We start from the raw sequence: 15,388 nt of genomic DNA, 5'->3' as shown, positions 1-15,388 counted from the left end.
TTTTTTTTTTTTTTTTTGAATTGTAGAAGTTCTTCATGCATTCTGGATTAGAGTTCTTTGTCAGATAAATGTTTTGTGATCATTTCTGGCCTTTGTGGCCTTGGTCATTCATTTTCTTAATAGTGGCTTTTGGGAAGAAGTTTTAATTTTGATGAAGTCTAATTAACCATATTTTTCTTTCTTTGTTCAAATTGCTTTGTGTGATATGCTCTAAGAAACATTAGCCTATCTCTAGTGAATGTATTCTTCTAAAAATTGTGTAGTTTTAGCTCTTACATTCAGGCTTATGAACCACCTGAAATTAATTTTTGTATATGTTGTGAGGCAGGGGTTGGGGCTAATTTTTTTTTTTATATAGATATTCAGTTTCCTTTTCCACATTGGATTGCATTAACACCTTTCTCAGAAATTAAATGATTGTGTGGGTCTATTTCTGGGCTCTGATTTTGTTGCATTGTTGTTCCTTTTTTGGTCTGTCTTAGACTGTGTTCTTGATTATTATAGTTTTATAGTAAGTCTTATTACCAGCTATTTGTGAGTCCTCCAACTTGGATTTTTTTTTTTTTTAAAGATAGATTTTGCTGTTCTGCGTCATTTAAATTTCATATAAATTTTAGGTTTGTCAATTCCTACAAAAAGGGCTGATGATATTTTGATTTAGATTGTATTAAATCCATTGATGAGTTTGGGGAGAATTGATAAAATCTAATAAAGTAGTCGTTGAATCTCTGAACATCATATAAATCTTTACTTTTTTCTTCAATTTTCTGTAGTTTTTAGTGTGCTATTAACTGAATATTTATGTCCCCCCAAATTTATATATCAAAGCCCTAACCCCCATTGTATTTTTTAAGTTAGTTCACAAAATTGCCCAGTTTCAAGGAAAAGGGGAAAGATTCTGATGGGGGAGTAACAAGATTCCGTAAGCTCATATGGCACCAGAAATTGTGTTGTGACTATTTTTGGAAATACAGTTTACCACAGTTCTAGCAGTTTTTCAGTAGATTCCTTAGTATTGTCTAGATAAACATTCATGTTATCTGCAAGTAGTGATATTTTTACATTTAAAAAATCCTTATGTATTTTATTTTTCTTATTTTTTTTGCAATGAGTAGGACCTCCAGCATTATTATGAATAGAGTAAGCATCCTTTCCTTGTTCCCACTATAGGAGGTGTTTTGATATTTCACATTAAATATGACATTAACCATAGTTTCTCATATATGCTCTTTATTAAATTGATTTTCTCAATTTACATAGAGTATTAATCATGAATAGGTGTTAAATTTTCTCAAGTACTTTTTCTGTATCTACTGAGATGATCACATGGTTTTCTTCTTTAATCTGTTAATCAAATTACAATGATTTTTGGATATTAAACAAACCTTGAATTTCTGGAACAGACACCACTGTTTATGATGTATTATCCTTTTTATAAACTGCAGAGTCAAGTTCATACTATTTTGTTAATGATTTTTGTGTCTATGTTCATAATATATATTAGTCTATAACCTTTTTCTTTTGGTAATTATTTTGTTAGTTTTGATACCAGGGTCACGCTGACCTCAATAAAACAAATTGCAAAGTGGTCCTTTCTCTCTATTTTCTGAAAGATTTTGGGCGAGATTAATATTATTTCTTTCTTAAAGAATTCATCAACAAAATCATATGGACTAGAATGCTGTTTGTGGGACAGCTTCTCAACAAATACAATTTCTTTAATATAAGATCATCCATATATTTCATCGTGTGGTAACATGTGAGGTCCTGTTTTTCAAGAATTTGTCCATTTAATCTAAACTGAGTTTACTGGCATAAAATCAATCATTATATTTCCTTATAAATTTTTAACATCCTTTATTCGTGGTAGTGGTATTTTTGTTTCATCTCTTTTTTCTTGATTTTTCATGTTTAACATTTAGCCTGGAATTTATTAAATTTCTTCTCTTTTTAAAGAACCAACTTTAATTTTAGCACAATTTAAAAATGACGTACGTTTGTTAATGTCTTTCTGTGTTTCTTTATTTGGTTCATAATTGTATCCCCAGTGTCTAACACAGTGTCAGGCTTATAATAGATGCTTTCCAAATATGTTTTTATGAAGTGAAGGAATGAAAGATTTCTCTCTGTAGTTAAATATATTGTCAGATTCAGGAATGATAATACTAAATGAAATGTTTACTGTCAACAAGTTTTTAACTTAAGGATAGTGATAACAATATGGAACTCTCAATGAAAAGATGTATAATGCCGGTTCTTTGGTCGGTACCAAAGATATACATTAAATTCCCCCTACACTCATCTCAGTGTTTGCTAGTAACTATTATTAAATTGTGAAGATATAAAATGAATGTTAATCATTTTTTCTTCTTTTAATTCAGGCAACTGTCCCTGGATAAATAGTCCTTAGAGAAAGATTTTTCCCAATTTTAATTTTCTTATAATTAAACTATAACAAAATTATAGCTAACCCTGACAGTAAAGTTTCTTAAAATGATTTTGGAATAGTTTAGGTAATAATTATTGACCTCAGAGGCTGACTGATTACTTCAGATATCTGGGGTATCAACAACATTTTCATGAAACATGTTACTATTAAAGTAGAACGAATTAATTTTGTCAGAGTGCTGGATCAGGATTGAAGGAACTGCATTCCACAGGAAGCTTATCTTCAGCTGTGAGCCTTTGCTCTAGCTTCTTTACTTCCATAGCACCTCCACATTTTTCTTAATCAATGCTCTCCTTCTACCTCTCCTTCCATTAAAACGTGTCCTCAAAACTTGAGTCAAGTCCCAAATTTTCTGTATCTCTCTTTCAGTTATTACAACATAGAATGATGCAACATAGGATGATTTCCCATGTCCATGGCACCACTAATTTTGAATTTTAAATACTCTCTAAAATTACTTTCTCTTTTATATTTTCAAACCTCTTAATCCCAGAAGGATTATAAGCCCAATGGGGGTGAGTACCATCTATAATATTTCTAAAGTATATAACTTTCTCTGCCTTAAGACTGATTATATTAAAATTAGATAAGTAGTTAAGCAACCAGACTTTGGTCAAATAAACTTAGGTTCAAATATCAAGTCCCCCTATTTAATAATAAGGTCATGGGTAAGTTACTTAACATCTCTAAGCATCAGTTTATTTATTTATTTATTTTGTAAAAAAGAGATAATACAAGTATAAATTGGGAATAGTAATATAGCAAGAACTAAATAAGATAATGCATATAATATGCATGATACATAGTTAAGAAATGCTAGTAGTCTTATAATGTCACACTTTTTAATGTGACAGTTATCTTTATCAATATCCTTTTTTTGAACTGAACCATGTTGAAGTGTACAGGACTATTTGTCTCTACCATAAATGATCCCCAAATGTTACTCTGATTTTAGTTATTTATCTGTTCTTTACATCTTTCACTTTCTACCTTAGTTTCAAGGTAGTGAGAGTTACATCCTTTCTTTGATGTCAGTATCAAGGAGCATCTCATTCTTATTTTGCTTTTAACCTTATATGCTACGATGCTAGGATTTGCCCTACAACCTACTCTGATTTTATAATGCCTACTCTAAGGAATGCACATTTTGGTGTTAAGAATCCTGGCTTTGACATTATGCTTGGCACACACTAGGGATTTAAGAAATATTTTTTTAAATTTATGAGTTAATCAGCATATTAACAAATGAATGCATGGACATACGAATGGAATTAAGAAGTAACTAAATGCTTACTGCTACCCCTATAACTTTCAGATGCAACTTGTCTCCGAATTTCCTCTGGACCCATTCTTTCTAGTTGCTGAATGACATCAAGCTTGTACTTTGTTTAGTTTACCTCGTTTTCATATTTTGGCTTGAGTTCTCTTTAGCTCCACCTATTCTCCTTGCAATTTTGGCTTCTCTACCATCTCTTCGCATTTGGACTCACACTGACATAGTACATAGTTACTTTTGTTTTTTATTACTTCAATGCCCTGTCCCTGTAATCTCTCTCCAGAAATTCAGATCTTAGTCATTAGTCCTGAATTTTGTGCTTGAACTTGTCCAAATGATGGAAACTAGATCTTCTCCTGACACTTTCTGAATTCCTTGCTTCAGTCCAACTTCTGTCATAATGAACACATTTCTTCTAGTTAGCCTAGTTCCAGCTGCAGAATTTGGTGTTCAAGATACTCCCTACTGCTGGCTCTGTTCTTGGGTCTATTGCTTTCTCTTGCACACTCTTGAACATGTTCTACTTACTACCTGCAGGGTTTTTTGGTTTGGTGTGTGTGTGTGTGTGTGTGTGTGTGTGTGTGTGTGTGTTTTGTAACAATGTGATATAACAAATGGATAACTGGCCAGATATAATATTGCATAATATATGTTAGTCTCCAAATTCTTTTTCTTAGTCCATGGGGTAGTGTTCTCCTTCACAGGAAGAGTGTAATGCTTATGCTTTTTGATAGTAATTTCAGCTACCCCAAGATTTTTATAAATACTTATACATTTCATATCTCGATCATGTTCTAGATCAGTGTTTTATAAGCATTTTTAAAAATCTTAATATACTGGGGCGCCTGGGTGGCACAGCGGTTAAGCGTCTGCCTTCGGCTCAGGGCGTGATCCCAGCGTTCTGGGATCGAGCCCCACATCAGGCTCCTCTGCTATGAGCCTGCTTCTTCCTCTCCCACTCCCCCTGCTTGTGTTCCCTCTCTCGCTGGCTGTCTCTATCTCTGTCGAATAAATAAATAAAAATCTTTAAAAATAAAATAAAATAAAAATTGAAAAAAAATCTTAATATACAATAAGAATTCAACACTAAGATATTATATGCCTATATGCCTACCATTACTATGAAGTTATATACTCAAATATTTTCTAGTCTGTTCTATTTTATCCCATTCTTATTTTTAAGTAATGCTTGTTGCTTCCACTATTGGTTTCTATGTTTTATTAAATATGTTAAGTTCTTGGACTGCATAGAAGTGTGGCATTCCTGAAATTTCTTTCAAGAGCAGTTGCTGGCCTTATTAGCTTTCAGTCACAGTGTTCTTCACTTAGGGAAGTTTAAAACAAAACAACATTTGAGTTTGGAAAATATTTTGAACATCATAGATTTTTTTTTTCATTATTTTCCCACTGACTTGGTGTTTAATGCCCCTCCTCATCTTGTGGAGCATAATACCCCATCCTGTTCAGGTTTTCTTTGATGGTTAAAAAATTTGAACTCCTTGTTAGCCAGTTTGAAATGTGGTAGCCATTGAAAGTCAAAGGAATGGGAAATATTTTGAAAGAGGGCAAGACTAGGTACTTCCATCATATTGGATACAATTTTCATTAGTTGGGTCCTTTTTTTGTGATTTTGAACACTGTGGAACAGACTTTTCCCCAATGGTGTTCTTCAAAGTGGTAAAAGTAACACTTCAAAAAAGATGTCCCATGATATCAGTTCCCTTGGAAAATTCAACTTTAAATAACGTTCCTTTTTTAGCAAAAAGACTTATCCAAGTCTTTAATATGCTAAAATGCTTTCTAAATCTCTGGTTCAGTCTGTCATGGGAGACCATCTTCTAAATACGGTTGTAAAAGATATATTGAGAGAGAATACATTGAACTAGGAGTTAGGAGTCTACAGTTCTCATCCCAGCTCTGTGAGCCCTTTGGGCAGAGCATCTGACCTTTCCATTTTAACATCTGTGGAGTTAAGAAAATAATAAATAATTACTAAAAATCTCTTATTGTTTTATTAATCTAAGATGTGAAGTGTTTGAGAAGTTTCCAAAAGGGATTTGGAAACAAAGTGTTGCTGATGAGCTGGGGCGCAGGGCTTTACTTTTAATAATGTGACATCTGCTGTGGCTCCTCACCCTCAGCCTTCTTACTCAACAAACCGTCATAGCTCTGTTATGTTTGTAATGAAAACTTTGCATATGGCTTAATTTTCATTTTAAACTCAATGAAACCTCCTACTTATAGTGGTTTGGGGTTGGAGCCACAGACACCTAATTTGCAGGCACCCAGTCCTAGTTGCGAACTTGAACAGGCTAAAAACATACCCATCCAAGATTTGCTGTTATTTCCATTTTCTTAGCCAGGTCTTGAGACTTCATATCTAAAATTCAGACTGGAAATTTGAAGTGAAAGATTAGGTTATCATAGATGAGTCTTATGTATTCTAAGTGGAAACAAAAGAAGAAAATAGTAATTGGAGGAGGAATAGTAATTTTTAGAGTAATTTTTAACTATTTGGGTTAAGTCCTAGAAATTATTCTTGGATAAATCATTTTAGTAACTAAAATCATAGCTGTTCTGAATAATGGAGTAAGCACAAATGGATTCTCTTGAATCCAGGAAGGGAGAAACTAATATAACTTTAATTATGTATTCAGATCTTAGGTTTGAAAAATGCCTTTTCTGTCTCATTTTACAAACATTGTAGAATAATTTTATAATGGCATTTCAAATGTAGATAATATTTTAATAACGATCTAGTAAGCCATAAAACCAAATTCTGGAATTTATGTCATTTTAAAACAACTACTTCAGAACATTTAATTAAACTCATTTTTTTAGAGCATGTTTCTAAAATATCTATCCTGTTTGGCTTTAAATCCCCAATATATATGTTCTGCCTGAGAGGTCTATCTTTGAATAGAATTTTTTAGTTAGGAAATTTATATTGAAATTTTTAAAAAGTCTTCAATTTCATGACTTAGTGAAAGTCCTTTTTCCTTCTCCTCTTCTTTTTTGCCTGCCTTATGCTTTTTCTTTATGTTTAAAAAAATGGTTAGCTAAATTTTTTAGTTTAGAATACCTTTAATTTTTAGAAACGTTAGAAAAATAGTATAGTGAGTTTCCATGTACCCCACCCTCCATTTCCCCTATTATTAGCGCCTCTCCTTAGTGCATTTTCACAATTAATGAACTGATACTGAAACATTGTCTTTAATTAAACTCTGTACTTCAGTAGTCAGATTTCCTTAGTTTTTATTTAATGTCCCTTTTTTTTTTTTTTTTTCTGTTCCTGAATCTTATCCAGGATACCGCATTGCATTCAGTATTCATGGCTCCTTAGGCTCTTCTTTACTGTGACAATTTCTTAGACCTTCTTCCTGTTTGCTGACCTTGACACTATTGAGGAGTACTGGTCAAGTATTTTCTAGATTTCCCTTCAATTGGGAATTGTGTGATTTTTTTCCCTTATGATTAGACTGGGATTATGAATTTTTTGGAGGAAGACAACAAAGGTAAAGTGCCATTTTCATTATATCATATCAAAGGTACATAATAGCAGCATGACTTACCACTGTTGATGTTAACCTTGATCGCCTGCCTGAGGTAGTTTTAGTCACCTTTATCCACTATAAAGTTACTCCTCTTTTCTCCTTTTCTATACCAAATTCTTTGTAAGGAAATCACTTTGTGTAGCTCACGCTTAAGGAGAGGGGATATAGTGTCTTTTAAAAAAATATATATAGATAACATAGGATGTAATGGTGACATATAGATTTATATTACCTTTTACAGTTGGCACAGTGAATTTATTTATATATAACCTAGTCACCAACCCTATGTAGTAGGCATGGACAAAATCATAGAGGTAAGAATAACTGATAAATCATCAAGTAGATACAAAAAATATATATATTGTTCCTTTCAAGAAAATCCATTGAATGGCATCTGGTTGGCTTCAGTCTTCTCAAAATATTCCATTGTTTCTTGCTCTTATCCTATATCTTTTTCAAACTGCTGCTTAGAAGTCATCGTTTAAATGTCTGGCTATCACCCCGGAATCAACATTTGGGGTGAAAAGCATCGTAGTGTTCATTCTCTCCCTTCTAGCACTTCATTACATCTCTCTCTCTCTCTCTCTCTCTCTCTCTCTCTCTCTCACACACACACACACACACACAAACACACACACACAAAATCCTTGTTAAAAAAAAACTCTTCATCCAAACTCTCCTGATTCTACCAAAAGAACTACCTTTTCCTCTGTTATCTAGACTGGATTCTATAAAATCATCTTGATGTAATTCTTTTATCTAATTCCCATATCTTCTTCAAAATGTCATTCATTCCTATCCTTTTCTCTTTGTTCTTGAAGCTGGAGCCTTAGTTTATGCTTATATTTCTTCATGCCTGGACTTCTGTGGAGTTCTTTCAGTTGTTCTTTTTTTACAGTAATTCTTTCTTGCAGTTGTCCTTAAATGGCAATTGTATTGCCCCATTTCCCTGGGGAAAGTTCAATAACTCTCTGAATCTTAGCACATCTCTACATGTTTTTTTTTGGATATTCAGCATGGCAGACACAACTTAACTTTACTCTATGGCAAACATGCATGGTTCTCAGGGTGAAATAATGGCCCTAGACATAAGCTTGTTGTTCCCCCTTCCTTGAATGCTCTCCTTATGTCGCCCTGCCCCCCATCTATTCAGATCCTAGACATCCTTCAAGGGTCAGTTTAAATTCTGTCTTTTTATTGAAGTACCTCTTAATAAAATCTTAGGTTCAGAACAAGTTGAGGTCAGTAGATAACTGGGGTAAAAATAAGCTAGCTATCAGAATCATTTGATGTCTTACAATGAGGCAAAGCCTCTAGTTTCTCATTCTTTTGTATTCCCTACAACACATAGACTAATGATGGACATATAATAGATTGCACAATAAATGCTTCATGTTGATTGATTATGAAGTTTCTATTTCTCTTTAGGGAAGTGGCCATTGAAGCTTGGCTGCTTTCCTCTTTGCATTTGTGTGCCAGCATTAAACATTAATTAGGCCATGTATTCCAATTTTCAAATATAACACTTTCTGAAAAAATAAATCTTCCTAAAGTGTTTCTCAAATTTTAACTACACTCTACTGGCCATTTTCCAAACTTGGGACATTTTTTTCTTTTGAAAGCTTTCCATACAAAGTGGATTTTTAAATTTTCTTTTAAAGTTATAGACTTATATAGCAATTATGGTTTTGTTGACAATATAAAAAAACTTCAACAAGACGGAAGAGTTGAATAGAGAGCCAGTTTTCCTCTACCAAAAATGGAAAAAATGATATTTGGAGAATTTATATTTGTTTTCCTCCTGTGGAAAATTTAAAGAATTATTTTTAAGGTCATTTTAGAAACAGTTCCAAGTGAATGCAATAAAGGCCTCCCTAGTGAGTTGGAGTGGTTTCCAAATCAATCCCATCAAAAGGAGATCTTGCTTAGAAGCTTCAGAACGAACTCTCAGAATGCCTCTGTCCTGTGCTTTCCAATAAGAATGAAACAGGATAAATTAGATAGTGAAAGTGGCTCTGGAGAGTTGTTTGCTAAACATTAAAACAATTCAGGGTAGTGAACTGAAGGAAATTATTATTTTTATCATCAAAGTTTATTTCAATAGAGGCTTTAAATGGAAGCATAATTGCTTTAGAAAGTGCCTGAGGGTGTTAGTGAGTGGGCATCGGAGGCCTGGAACAGTAAATTAATTCAATCAGCAAAGGGAGAGGCACCCGGCCCATCAGCTCTGTAGGGATTGCCCATTCATTCATTAACTATGAAATATAACTGCTTCAACACAGCTGAAAACCAAACATCCACTTACGTTACCAAAGGTTGGTATACATTATTAAAGGCAAGGGGAAGAGGGAGCTTTGTAGATCTTTAATCACTATATAAAATGAATTTCTTGAAGGCCGCTAGTAGGTATTGTACTCGCACACTGAAATCGGTGTTGTTTTTGGAAGAGTGTATTTTGCTGAAAAGTTGTAGTGAATATTCTTCTCTCTCACCAGTCATTATTGTGCAGAGACTGATAAAGTCATGCTTATTATAGTCCTAGATGCTTCCTTTTTAAAAATGAAGTTCTAAAAGAGGCAAAATTAGTGAAGGTAGAGATAACAGCCACATCCAAAAGTCACTACTTAGCTTCTCATCTCTCTCTCTCTCTGTCCTTTTCTCCTTCCATCTATTATCTTTATTTCTTTGAAGACTTTTTGCCTTTCTGTTTGGGAACTGGCCAAATTAAATTAAAGACTCAGCCTTGTTTGGGGAGAGACATTGTGGGTTGTTTATTGAAATCCTGTCCTGAGGAATTTGAGCAAGAGAAAGGACTCACGTGTCTACTGTCCCTTGAGAGCTTCCGTAGGTTGTCAGAATTGGAGATCAGTAGTTCAGGTGAGGCATTCTTAAGAACTAAAACTTTTCAAGAATTGCTCTTTTGATTCACAGCCCCGTTTTTGTTGTTGAAAATCTGTACTTCATAAGGAAGTGAAAGGTGATTTTAAACTTTTAACTCACTTAAAATCTTGCTGTATTTCTCTTTCTCTTTTTTAAGGAAATGAAAATAGTGTGGCATGTTTTTATAGAAACCTTTCGAGGGTCATGGTGTGAAACATCAGTAAAGATTTTAGATAAAGAAAATATACCAAATTTACAACTTAAGAAAAACAAGAAAATATGAAAGCATTAACTAAAAAGAATAATCCTAAGAAATCTCAATCCTAAATAATACTAATAGGTAACTTTTATTATGCATTAAAAATGCTTCCACATGTGTTATATCAATTGATCTCAGTTAATCCTTTCAGCGGACCTTAATTTATCACATACCATTGAGCTAAGTGAGGTCATATTCTCTGAGGAGTGGGGCTGGCCAGTTGAAATAAAGGGAAGTTGGAGAAGTGAGATATTGTTCCCTATTTCTGAGTCATTGGGGAAATTTTTTTTCCTTCTTATTTTTTGCTTCCTTTCTTGATATGGTTTCCTAGAGTCTAATGTCTGAGACAAAGGGAAATTGTTATTATTCAAGGACAAAATGATTATCTTGGTAGGAAATTCTACCTTACATACAAAAAAGCTAGTAGAACCAATAAGTAATTTTTTTAGTATGTTACAATTACTAGTTCAATATACAAAAAATCAATTGTAGTTCTGTATGTTTGCATCAAACAATTAGAAATTGAAATTTAAAAATATTAAAAATAACATCAATAAATACTTAGAGATCAGTTTTATGGAAAAGAAACATTTTTAAATATTTTAAAATATTAAAATATGCAAGAATAATAAAGTGTTTAAAGAGTGAAGAAAAACAGTTGTTGAAGAAAAATGAAGTATTCAAAATAATTTTGTTCTCATCACTCATCCTTCAAGATAATAGATTTTATAAGAATGCTTTAAGAAGCTAATACCTGTGGTTTTACATATACAGTGGCTAATTTAAATGAAACATGTTGAAAGAATTACTATAGCTACTAACCTTTTTTAATAAACATTGAGGATTTTGGAAATCTGTTTACAGTATGAATTTTAGGTACAGTGTTACATCTACAGCCTTATTACTGAAAAGCTTCTTCCTGAATTATATTCTGCTATATACCTGAAGATCAGTGATATTAGTAATTTAACTATATCTGTTTCTTGTATATTGCACATCTGAACATGTCAAAACAATAAGAAATACGTTTTAAATCTGACAGCTCAGTGGGTCATAATTAATTCAATCTTGCTTTGACGGGCTTGCTGAGAGATTTCTTGGTCTCAGACCATTAGCAACATAGTGAACTTCACTGAAGAAATATTTATAGAGACAAAATAAGAAAATTGTCATGAAATTTCATTGAGAGTTGAACAAACAACGAAGATTTCAAATGATTTACACATTACAAGCATATGTTATTTTACCTCTGTCCTACAGTTGTGTGTTCAGAAAGTAATGCTAGCGCCCTAGAATGAATGGAATTACAAACCACAAGCAGAAAGAGTGCAATCCTTGGATCATTCTTCTTCAACCAAGGACAAACTATATGACATAGTAACGATTTTGGAACCAGTTTGTCATGTGTTTATGTAAGATGTACAAATTAAAAGTCTGCTCGAACCAAAGCAAATGTTACTAAAGTACTTTGCAGACAACAATATTGAGAAGCAGGACTACAAGAAATAGTCCCTTTCAGGGAACGTCGTTTGTTGCCAGAAACCAGTTGAAGTAACCAAATTCAAGTGCTTTAAGACAGCAAATGTACTTAAATGATACGTGCTGAAAGATCCTTGCATCATTGTACTGTAGGGTAGATGCTGAAACTGGTGAGAGTAACGAGAGTAGAAATGCAAATAGAAATTATTAAGAGATTTGACAGAAATTGCTTTGCTCCATTGTCACATTTCTAGAGCCAAAATGAAGAATACTTTTTTTTTTCCTCAAGAGATTTTGAGAATTAGCTGGTATGTGAACAAATGTTAAAAAAAAAAAAAAGTTATAAGTAAGAATTTTAAGTTTCCTTCTGAAAATATTTAGAATGCATCTCCAAGCTTCAGTTTATAAGATTATGAAAATATAATTGTGTCATCACAACTGACAAAATCTTTAAGTATAGGAATCGAAGAGAAGATATTAGTTTAGCTACTTTCTGTTGGTGAGGAAGAAAAGCTTTATTTTATGGCAGTATTTATTTAGGCTTGTTTTCTATAAGGAAGAATTATTTATTCTTCCATATTAATTTACTCATTTATTTAGGCTTGTTTTCTATAAGGAAGAATTATTTATTCTTCCATATTAATTTACTCATTTATTTAGGCTTGTTTTCTATAAGGAAGAATTATTTATTCTTCCATATTAATTTACTCATTCAGTCATACATTTATATCAGTTGAACTGATGATGGGTATTTCATTTTTTGGATTACAATTCAACACTATTTTTTTTTTCTCTTTCACAGGGTCCACCTTTATTTTATTTATTTATTTATTTATTTATTTATTTATTTATTTATTTAATAAATAATATATTTTTTTATTATGTTAGTCTCCATACAGTACACCCCTAGTTTTTGATGTAAAGTTCCATGACTCATTAGTTGCGTATAACACCCAGTGCACCATGCAATACCCATCACCAGCCTATCCCATTCCCCCACCGCACTCCCCTCTGATGCCCTCAGTTTGTTTCCCAGGGTCCATAGTCTCTCATGGTTCATTCCCCCTTCTGTTTACCCCCCCTTCTTCTTCCCTTTCTTCTCCTACCTATCTTCCTACTTCTTATGTTCCATAAATGAGTGAAACCATATGATAATTGTCTTTTCAACACTATTATTCATTATTGTATTGCTTAAATTTTTCTAACTTTGGCCACGGGGAGTTACTTCATGCTAATACTGTGCATGACTCTATCTTCTCTCTTCCCCTTCTCCCCCCATCCCATTTTTAAATAATACTTAAAATACAAAATTAGAGTGTTACTTGGGCTTATTAACGAACTCATTTATCAGTGCTTAGAGCTATATTGTATACTATTTAGGATCATCTACACTGACAACTGTGTTATCTGCAAATAGAGACAGCTTTATTTCTTCATTTCGGTCTTTCTACTTTGTATTCCTTTTTCTTGCTTTGTTGTACTAGCTAAGTATGATGTTGAATAGAAATGATGACAGAGGCCTCCTTGCTTTGTTTCCACAGGTAATAGGAAAGCATTCAGTCTTTACTATTACATACGATTCTAGCTCTGGGTTTTTTGTAGATACCGTTTACCAGGTTAAGGAGCTTCCTTTCTGTACCTAGTTTTCAGAGTGCGTTTTCATCAATTGATGTTGAATTTTGTCAGAAATTTATTTTGTCTTGTTTCTTTTGAGATGATCGTGTGTATTTTCTCCTTTATTCTCTCAGTGAAATGAATTACATTAATTCATTTTTAAATGCTGAACCAGCTTTGCCTTCCTGGAACAAATGCCACTTGATTATGATGTATTACCTTTCTATATATTGCTACATCCAATTTATCAGGATTTTTTTGTGTCTATATTCATGAGACATATTAGTTTATAATTTTCTTGTCTTATATTTTTCTGATTTTAATTTTAAGATAAAAGTGTCCTCATAAAATGAGTTGGAAAGTGTTCTCTACCTTTGTACTTTATAGAATAGATTGTGTAGAAATGGTACTTCTTTATTGAATGTTTGATGGAATTCATCAGTGAAATCATGTTGGCCTTCAGGTGTGTGTGCATGTTTTGTGTGTGTGTGTGTGTGTTTTATTTGGAAAGTTTTAAACTTTGAATTTAATTTTTTTAATAAGTAGACATAGGGTCATTCAAGTTATCTATTTTGAGTCATTGGTAGTCTCGGTAATTTGTGTCTGCCAAGGAATTGTTTTGTTGTTCTGAGTTGTGGAATATTTGGGCATAAAATTGTTGTGGTATTTCCTTACTATTTCTTTCATGGCTGTGGGGCCTGTAGCAGATATTCTATTATTGGGTGAAATGCTCTATAAACATCAATTATAATTGATATTATAATTGGTTGGTAGTGTTTTTCAGGTCTACGTTCTTACTTACTTTCTGTTCACTTGTTCCAGTAATTATTGGATAGGTTGCAGATTCTAACTATACTTTTAGATTTGTCTGTTTCTCACTTTAGTTCTATCAGATTTTGTGGCATGTATTTGAAGCTCTGTTATTAGATGTATATGCATTTAGGAATAATTTTTTGGAGAACTGATCCCTTTATCATTATGTAATATTCCTCTTATCCTTAACATTTCTTATTCTTAGATCTACTTCATATGTTATTAATATAGCTGCTCCTACTTTCTACCATTAATATTCACATGGTATATTATTATCCATTAGTTTACTTTATACTTGTGTGTTTTTATACATAAAGCTAGTTTCTTGTAAACAACATAAAGTTGGATCTTGCTTTTATGTGCAATCTGATAATCTCTTTTAATTGGTATATTTAGTCAATTCAAATTTAATATAAATATTTGTATGGTTGAATCAGATCTGCCATCTTGTTGGCTGTTTTCCATTTGTTCTTTGTTTCCTTTTTCCTCTTTTACCACTCAGTTTGAGGTTATTTGAACATTTCTATGATTCATATTTATCCTTTTCTATTTACTTTTGTATTGCCCTTTTTTTGCCTAGTTTGAACAACTGTAGAAAATAGATTGAAACAAATAAATATACCTTCAGGGTCCTGTGAAATTCTTACAAAGATCTAACATTCATTTCATCACAGGCTTGAATGAGAAGAGAAAGAGGTCAGAGCTGAAAAAACTGGAAGGAAGAGTGGCTGAAAATTCCCCAAATTTGGCAAGAGATATGTCTATATTTTCAAAAAGCTGAGTGAACGGGGGATATGGAAATAAATCTATATGCAAACACGACATAATTTTTGATTAAAGCAGACTAAAAAAATTCTTGAAAGCAGCCACAGAAAAAAGACATCTTACAGGGAGGGTAAAAACCATTCGAGTGACAAAGGATTTCTCATCAGAAACCATAGAGGTAAGAAAAAACTGATAAATGTTTTCAAATGCTGAAATAAAGAAACTGGCAACCCAGAATCCTCTGTCCAGCAAAAATATCCTTAGGAATAGAAGGGAAATCAACACATTATCAAGTGGAG

This window comes from Ursus maritimus, unplaced genomic scaffold, assembly GCF_017311325.1.
Source record: "Ursus maritimus isolate PB19 unplaced genomic scaffold, ASM1731132v1 scaffold_6, whole genome shotgun sequence".
NCBI classification, from domain to species: Eukaryota; Metazoa; Chordata; class Mammalia; order Carnivora; family Ursidae; genus Ursus; species Ursus maritimus.
Note: the sequence above shows the minus strand (reverse complement) of the source record.